Here is an 8,969-nt window from a genome sequence, read left to right as displayed (position 1 = left end):
CCCTTGAGATTCAGATTCTTGGCCTTGTGGGTTTGATTCTTGGCCTTCTGCGCGTTCCAGTCACCATTGTCTGAATGTGAACTTGAGGGGTTTCTTTTGGAGTATCTCCCTCTTGGTTCGTTCTGCCACCCTTGTGCATAGTAGGGAACGTATGCGCGATTAGGACAATTTCTGGCAATGTTTCCAAGTGTTCCACAATGAAAACATGTCTTTTTCTTCACTGTGAAGTTGTTTCTTCCTGCCCCTGGTGGCGTAGCCTTGCCTTGTCTCTTATTTTTCCGACAAGCACAATTGCAGCAGGCACTCTGTTTCTCTGGAATTCGTGGCCTGTATTTCTCAACAGCAGGTTGATTAGAAGCAGCTGAGTTCGAAGCAACAGATTCAGAGCTCAAGGAGATGTTGGTTTGTTTAATGGTTTTCTCCTTGTTCTCATCTTCTGCTACTTTACTATTAGACACACTCTCTTCAGCTGCTTGCTTGGATTGGCTAAGTGGTTGATCTGCATAGGAAGTAGAAGCATTAGTATTTTCAACCTAAATACCTCCTGACACAAATCCAGCTGGTTTTCCATATTGAAGATGTGCCTCCCTATCAAGTTCTTCCTGTGTCATAGGGATGGATGTGCAGTTATGATTGAAAGGTGGAGGAATACTATCATACCCTAGACCTTTTTGCTGGTTATTTTTAAATTGCAAACAATGGTCTATCATGTTTGCAACTACTTCGCTTGACACATCAAATTTTCTGAAATCAAAATCTGCAGTTTCAAAATTTCCTTTTAATGTGTCAAGCTCAGCAGTTAATTCAGCAAGTTGTCTGTTAACATAGTCATAATTTTCACATTTGTTGCTACAGTCTTCCTGAAGCTTCCTAAAGTCTTTGGTTTTTGCTTCCAATTCAGCCTTCAGGGGTTTCTGTCCTATCCTAAGTTGATATCCTTCGTATTTTAGGTCTTTGACGTCCCTTTTTAGCAAATCATTATGTTCACGAAGAATTTTAATCGTATCTTCACAAGATGGAGTACATGAAACTTCATTGACCAGGATGTTTGCGAAACTCATTGTTTTTCCACACTTCAAAGCGTCAAGTTCTTCAATTACAGCAGCAAGACTAAGACGATTGAGATCTTTTGTCTTCTTGATGACAGCCACGCTCATATCCCACGACTTTGGAAGTGCATTTAGCAACTTTTTGTTTATCTCAGATTTAGTCAAGAAGATCCCAACAATATTCATCTCACTAGTAAGTGTAGTAAATTGATGCAACTGAGCTTCCAGGGTTTCTCCAGGGATATAATTGAACATGTTGAAGTTTTGTCTTAACATATCCTGACGACTCTCTTTCATGTCTTTAATTCCCTCATAGACCTTAAAAACCATTAAAAGCACAACTAAAAGCCAAAATCAAACTTAAAAGTCAAACTTAAATTTAAAAATGCCCTTTGACTATAAACCTTAAAAGTCAAATTAAAAAGTCAAACTCAAAAGTCAGACTTAAAAGTTAAACCGAAAAGCTAAGTTTGAAAATTTAAAAGTTAAACGAGAAAGTCAAAGTTTAAAGTCAAATGTCAAATTTTAGGTAAAAAGTCAAAAATAAAAGTCAAACATTAAAAACTAAAATTTTTTGAAGAAAATGGAGCTTAAAATTAAAAGAAATTGGTTTTGGGGTTAAAAATATAAAAAATGAGAAAGTGGAGCAGCGAAAGATTAATATTTCACTTAAATTTCGAAGGCTTGTACCATCTAGCAAGCTAGATCAACTAGTAAGGCGCTTGGATTATGAACCTGGGGACCCGGTTCGATCCTTGGCAACCCCAAAACTCTCCTGAATTTTTTGAATGAACGTTGCGAAGACGTGCGAGAATGCAAGGATGAGCTACGAATCGAGGATGCTGGACCGAACACGAGACCGAGCCACATACCGAGAACGCACACCGAGGCCGCACACCCCGAGCCGTACACCAAGGACCGCACACCGAGCCGCACACTCCAAGCCTTACACCTTCAACTGGCCGCACACCTTCAATCAGATCGTGAAAAAAACAACGTTTTCCACCATTTTTGCTCCAAAACTCGATTAAAAACTCGTTTTTTTATCAAAAATGCAAAGAACAAACCTCCCTTATTTTGCCTTGATCTATCCAAAAATGCAAAAATCATTTCAAAATAAGATCAAATAAGCTCCAGATCTGAAAAAATTGACTGATACAATCTAAGCTCTAATACCAATTGTAAGTCCCCAAAATGCTTGTGTATCAATCAGATCCGTTTGATGGTGCGGAATCTCAATCAAACGGATGATGCCAGATCAAAATAGAAGACAAGGAGAAGAAGAATATGATGAATCTTGTATGTTTTGATATGAATGAAGATCCAGATACAAGATTCACACACACTAACACACATTAAGGCTTCTCTCTTCTCTCTTACTTTCTCTCTCTACAATATGCTCTCCTCTCTCTCTCTCTCTTCTAGTCGTGCACTTGCATGCACTCCTCACCCTATATATATATATATATATATATATATATATATATATATATATATATATATATATATATATATATATATATATATTATATATATATATATATATATATATATATATATATATACCGTACACGGGTGTACGGCTGGTGTCTCATATATATATATATATATATATATATATATATATATATAGGGTGAGGAGTGCATGCAAGTGCACTGCTAGAAGAGAGAGAGAGAGAGAGAGAGAGAGAGAGAGAGAGAGAGAGAGAGAGCATATTGTAGAGAGAGAAGGTTAGAGAGAAGAGAGAAGCTTTAGTGTGTGTTAGTGTGTGTGAATCTTGTATCTGGATCTTCATTCATATCAAAACATACAAGATTCATCATCTTCTTCTTCTCCTTCTCTTCTATTTTGATCTGGCATCATCCGTTTGATTGGGATTCCGCACCATCAACCAGATCAACCAGATCTGATTGATACACAAGCATTTTAGGGACTTACACTCACAACGTGAGAAATGAATTCTCACGACGTGGGGAGTCAAACAGACACTATTCAAGCCTAGAACGCATATGTCGAAGCTACGAGATGAGCAGGATCGAGCTCACGACGTGAGCATGCTTGGCTCACGACGTGAGGGGCCAAAAATCACCCTATAAATAGCAAGTTCAGCCCTTTCCATTCCTTACACCAAATCCTTTCTCTCTCTCTCTATCTCTCTCTCTCTCTCTCTCTCTCTCTCTCTCTCTCTCGTTTTCCAAAACTGTTTCCACTTCACGAGCCCGACGATCATGAACCGTTGACTATTTTTAGTTAGATTCTATCTACTCATGCTACTAAGGTGAGTGCATATTTATTTTTATCTTACGCATAGATATGAAGTATTTTATATAAATTACATGCTATGTGTGCATATTGTCTGTATACTTGTTATCTATGTTAGATGAACACTATTATACATGTTTTAAATGATTTAAACTGTATATGTATTTTATATCTACAAATATGTTGGGGTAAAACATTGGTAGATGAAATAGTTGGTGTGTGATGAAATAAAATGATGAGAGGCCTAGATGTTGTTGTTGATCTAGTCATCTAGCAGAGTATAGATGATGACCACAGACTATTCTAGACAGTTAAGTGGAACGCTAGCAGGCCTGCAACCTGTACGTGTTTGTGAACGATGTTCACTGGTGTACTCTATCCCCCTCATGGTTGCCTTATGGACATTTATTGTTGAGGAAACCCCTTAGCAGTAGTGTCCATCCCGATGATAATCCTTAGGCTAGGTCTCTTACGATAGGTGTTTTAGGGACGTAAAGTGAGGATAACGGGAATGGGTAATTGGATTATTTTTGGTTGATGAAATTAATAAACTTATTTATTGCGGGTAGAAAACCCTATGTGCTCACCAGGCTCCCAAGCCTGACCTACTCAGTTTTCTCATATACAGGTAGTGGAAAGAGAGCACAGGAGTGATGATCTGATGAGAGATCAATGGATTATAGGCCACTAGAATATATAGATATTATAAGGCCTATGTTGTTTATGTTTATGCTTTTGATCTGTATTAACAATGGTATCCCAAGGTTTTTAATATAATACATTTCATCGGAAGTGCTTTGATAAATTCTTTATCATATTTGTATATATATTTTTGGGAACAAATTCCGCATTATATTTTGTTAAAAATATACTCTGATTTTCAAATAAAGCATAAACAAATCGGTCTTTCTGGCCGTGAAATTGGGGATGTCACATCAGGGTCCTATGCTTGGACTTAAGAAGAGTTTTAAGGCCAAATCATGTACCAAACAAGGGTTTACGGCCATGATGAGGAGTTTCTGGCCGTAAACTCTTGATGTTTTTGGTAAAATGGTTGTTTCTACGATGTAAATCAAGAGCTTCTAATAGATATCAAGTATATGGAAAGGATACTTACGATTTGGAAGCTAAAAGGGTTGATTTCGGCCCAAAGAACTAGTGTGTGTTCTTAGTGTTCTTGGTGTTCTTGAAGATCTAACCCCAAAAAGAGATAAATTCACGGATGAAATCATGGGATTTCACTAGTTTAAGAAGGATATCAACTTATAAATTGAAGAATCACTTACACTTTTGAAGATCAAGATGAAGATCCTTATGATACTTGAGAGAGAATTCGAGTTTCTTGACTTGGAAGGGTGAATAATGAAGAAAAGTGAAGGAATATCATGTATATGGGAGGAGTTCAAGGCCAGCCAAGAGATTACGGCCGTAGTCTCTAGTTTACGGTCGTAAACTCCAAGTGTTGGAGTTTTCCGGCTTGAATGATGCACAACAAACTCTAGCAGATATATCCTAACTCCCGATCCTTGAATGTACTATTCTTAGAACACTCAAACAGACCTTTAACAAAGCTAAAAGATAGTAGTAACAAGTTTGAATCTGGATTGAATTGAATGGCTTTACAAGATAGAAATTTCGGATTGTCACATCTTAGACACCTAATCCAACACAAAGTCCATCACACAGGCACAAAGCATATCTTCCAATGTTTGATTATTTCGCTCACTCTGACCGTCTGTTTAGGGATGGTAAGTTGTACTCATGTCGAGTAGGGTTCCCAAATACTTCTGTAACGACTATCAAAAACATGAGGTGAATCGACTATCCCTGTCCAAGATAATGGATAGTGGCACACCGTGTAGTCTCATAATCTCTTTGAGATACGTTCTTGTTAGCTTTTCTATCTTATCTATCGCTTTGTTTGGTAGGAATTGTGAAGATTTGGTTAGTTTGTCTACGATCACCCAAATGGTATCGTTTCCACCCGTAGTATTGGGCAACTTTGCCATGAATTTCGTGGTAATCCAATTCCACTTCCATTCAGGTGATTCTGGTTGTTGTAACCGCCCATAGGGTTTCTGGTATTCTACGTTGACTTTAGCACATGTTAGACACTTACCTATGTAGGTGGCAATCTCTTCTTTCATGTTTGGCCACTAATACACCCCTTTCAGGTTCTGGTACATCTTGTTTACCCCAGGGTGAATGGAGTATTTTGTCTTGTGTGCCTCGTTCATGATAAAATCCCTAAGATCACCGAACTTAGGCATCCATATTCGTTTCATGAAATATTGTATTTTGTCATCTCTGAGTTCAAAGTTCTTATCCATTCCCCACAGTACTTCCTTCTTTGCTGACTACATATCCTAGGAAGTCTACCTTTTGTATACAGAACTCTCACTTCGAGAACTTTACATAAAGTTTCTTGTTTCATAGTAATTCTAGTTTTGATCATAAGTGTTGCCTATGATCCTCCTTACTTTGTGAGTACATCAATATATCATCAATGAATACGGTCACGAATTTGTCTAGGTACGGTCTGCATATACGATTCATGACGTCTATGAATACTGTTGGAGCATTGGTCAATCCGAATGGCATTACTACAAACTCGTAGTGGCCATATCGGGTTCTGAAGGCTGTTATACGGACATATTCTTACTGAACTATAAGTTGATGGTACCCTGATCGCAAATTGATCTTTGAGAAGTAATCGGATCTTTGTAGTTGGTCGAAAAGATCATCGATCCTGGGAATTGGGTACCGATTCTAGACGGTTAGCTTGTTCAATTCCTGATACTCAGTACACATCCTAACGGATCCATTTTTTCCTCTTCACGAATAAGATTGGCGCTCTCCAGGGTGAGAAGCTTGGTTTAATGAATCCCTTGTCTAATAATTCGTGTAGTTGACTAGGAAATTCTTGCATTTCCGTCGAGGCCAGTCTGTATGGAGACATTGCTATGGGGGCTACTTCTGCAATTAAGTTGATTCTGAACTTGACTGGTCGTAAATGTGGTAACCCCCAGGAGGTCTTCTGGAAACACATCAGGAAAATCATAGACTTTTGGTATGTCCAAAATTTCCTTCACCTCTTTCTTCTAGTCCACTTTGTGTGCTAGAAATGCTTAATACTTTTGTGCAAGCGCTCATGTTCCTTGATGCGCGTGATGATTCAGAGGCCCTTGCAGTTACAGCTGTAGGCTCCTGTATTTCTACCTTTGCTCCAATGGATAAGATTCTACCTTGATCACCTCTACCTGAACACTCTGCCTTAGGACAATCCCTCTTGTGATGTCGAGTTTCCCTATATCCATAACAGGCACAGGTCACCCCTGAGTTGGATGTCTGACTGTCTCCTTGGGTCGGGGTCTTATAAAATTTAGCAGTGTACCCCCCTTTTGTTTACAATTGAAGCAGTACATCTACTTACATACGCCAAAGTGATGATAAGGGCACTTGTCACCTTTTGGTAGATTTCCGGCATATTGCTTTGGTTGGTTGATGGCTGTAGGGGTGGTAGTGGCAAGGACTGCCACCCCTCCCTGCTTCTTTGTTGGGGTTTTTCTTTCTTTCCTTTCTAGAATTACCTCTTGTTGTTCCTATCCTTTGGGAGGGTCGGCTTTCTGAACCATGGTTTTCCGGGAGGATGCCTTGGTCAATCAACTGATGATTGATGTGCTTTGTGCTGCCAAGGATGGTTGGTCAAGAAGAAATGACCGTCCCTTGGATTTGTGGGGTAATACCATAGATGTATTTCTCTATCCTTTTGTACACAGGAGTAACCATTCCTGGGCACAAGACAGCCAGATCATTGAAGCGGTTGGTGTAAGCCGCTATCTCACACATCTCGCGAGAGGCCTCCTCCACTCTCTGTTCTGTTGTGACTGCCTTAGCTTCAGCTACAAGGATTTTTTTGTCTCATGGCAGCCATCTCCTCCTCTAAGGAGTGTAGGCGGCCTATCATGTTCTCCCGCTCCGCTTGTAGGTTCGACATGGCATCCGTATGGTGTTCTTGTTCCTCATGGATGTGTCGAATGTGCACCATCGCAATCTGAGCTTCGAAACCGATCTCCATTACCTCGTGATGGAGAGCCTGAACCCGAGTGTTGAAGCGGGTCACTCGTGGTACAATCAAAGGTGTAGTGGGTGCATGTCGAATGTGGATTGTTAGCTGTCTTCTCTAGCCTATGCATGCAGCTGGGTTGCCTATTGTGGGGGCACAATTTGGAAGGAAGGATGTGAAAGGGTCTCATGCCTGCTCCTGATAGGGTAAGGTTCATTAACGATCTCCCATCGCCTGCCTCCTCGTCTGATCCTTCCTCAGAATCCTTCTCCTCGTAATCTATCTCTTGGTACTCTTCAGGATCCTCTTTCCCGTAATCCATCTCTTGGTACTCTTCAGGATCCTCTTCCTCGTAATCCATCTCTTGTTACTCTTTAGGATCCTCTTCCTCGTAATCCATCTCTTGGTACTCTTCAGGATCCTCCTCACAAACCTCTTCTGGCTCCTCCTCGATCCATCCGTTGGCTGCCATGACAGGGTAGTAAGGGTCTTTGTGGTGAAATCCGACCATGTCGTACGTGCAAGAATAGAGGTATAAGAGACACATAAAGAATCTAGGTGTATGGTTCTATTGTATCATAAAATACTTCTATAGTATGTTACACTTTATGTTTGATTCTAGAGTTTCTTTGTATGGGATATTGGTAAGTTTTAGACTTGTTGTTCACCACGACTATTACCAAACGCATGTTAGTCATATCTTGCATAAATATAGTTGATCAGGCTATATTTATCGTAGATATGATTACATAACTATCTAGGCTTAATTGTAGTGTTCAACTTATCTTTTTTACTTTTGTATTGTTCTTGTTATGACACTGTTCTAGTATGTACGTATGTACTTATACCGTATATGAATAAAATCTTTATATTTTAAAAGTATACGTGTACGAAATGTTTTAGTCAGAGAGTTTTAGTCTCATTGTATTTATAGTTGTATATCTTATATGGTTTGATATACGTAGTTCACTATAAACAATGCTCTGATACCAATCTGTCACACCCCCAAACCAGGATGGCGGAAACGTCCGGGGGTGGATGATTTTCATGTATTGTAACATAACATAAAGAATAGTAATGATCAAAGCAACATAACCATCATAATTATAATTGGGAAAGTTACATTGTATCTGAATGTTGTTTGTTTCAATTCCAATTACATTACGACAAAAAATGAATAGTCTGACGCTGTAACGTCCATCCTCACAACTTTGTAATTACGTTGCTTAATGATTACCTGAGAATACAAGTAGTTTGAAAAAGTGTCAACAATTAAGTTGGTGAGTTCATAAAAGTTTGTATGTGAAAAATATATAACTTTTCCTTGTAGAATGATAGTGTATGTTCCAGAAAATCCAATATTTTCTTAAAAATGGGTGTAGTCTTAGAACCCTAAGACCTAAATGTAAAAGTGTTTCCATACTTAAAATAGTAATATGTAGTACTTCTGTAGTCTTAAAAACCTTAAGAACAAAAATAAGTTGTAGTCTTAAAAACCCTAAGACCAAAAATGTATAAGCACTTATGTACTTGAATATAGTATTATGTAGTTTTAATATATATATATATATATATATATATATATATATAT

This window comes from Lactuca virosa, chromosome 2, assembly GCF_052849685.1.
Source record: "Lactuca virosa cultivar CGN04683 chromosome 2, Lactuca_virosa_CGN04683_v6, whole genome shotgun sequence".
Lineage (NCBI taxonomy): Eukaryota > Viridiplantae > Streptophyta > Magnoliopsida > Asterales > Asteraceae > Lactuca > Lactuca virosa.
Note: the sequence above shows the minus strand (reverse complement) of the source record.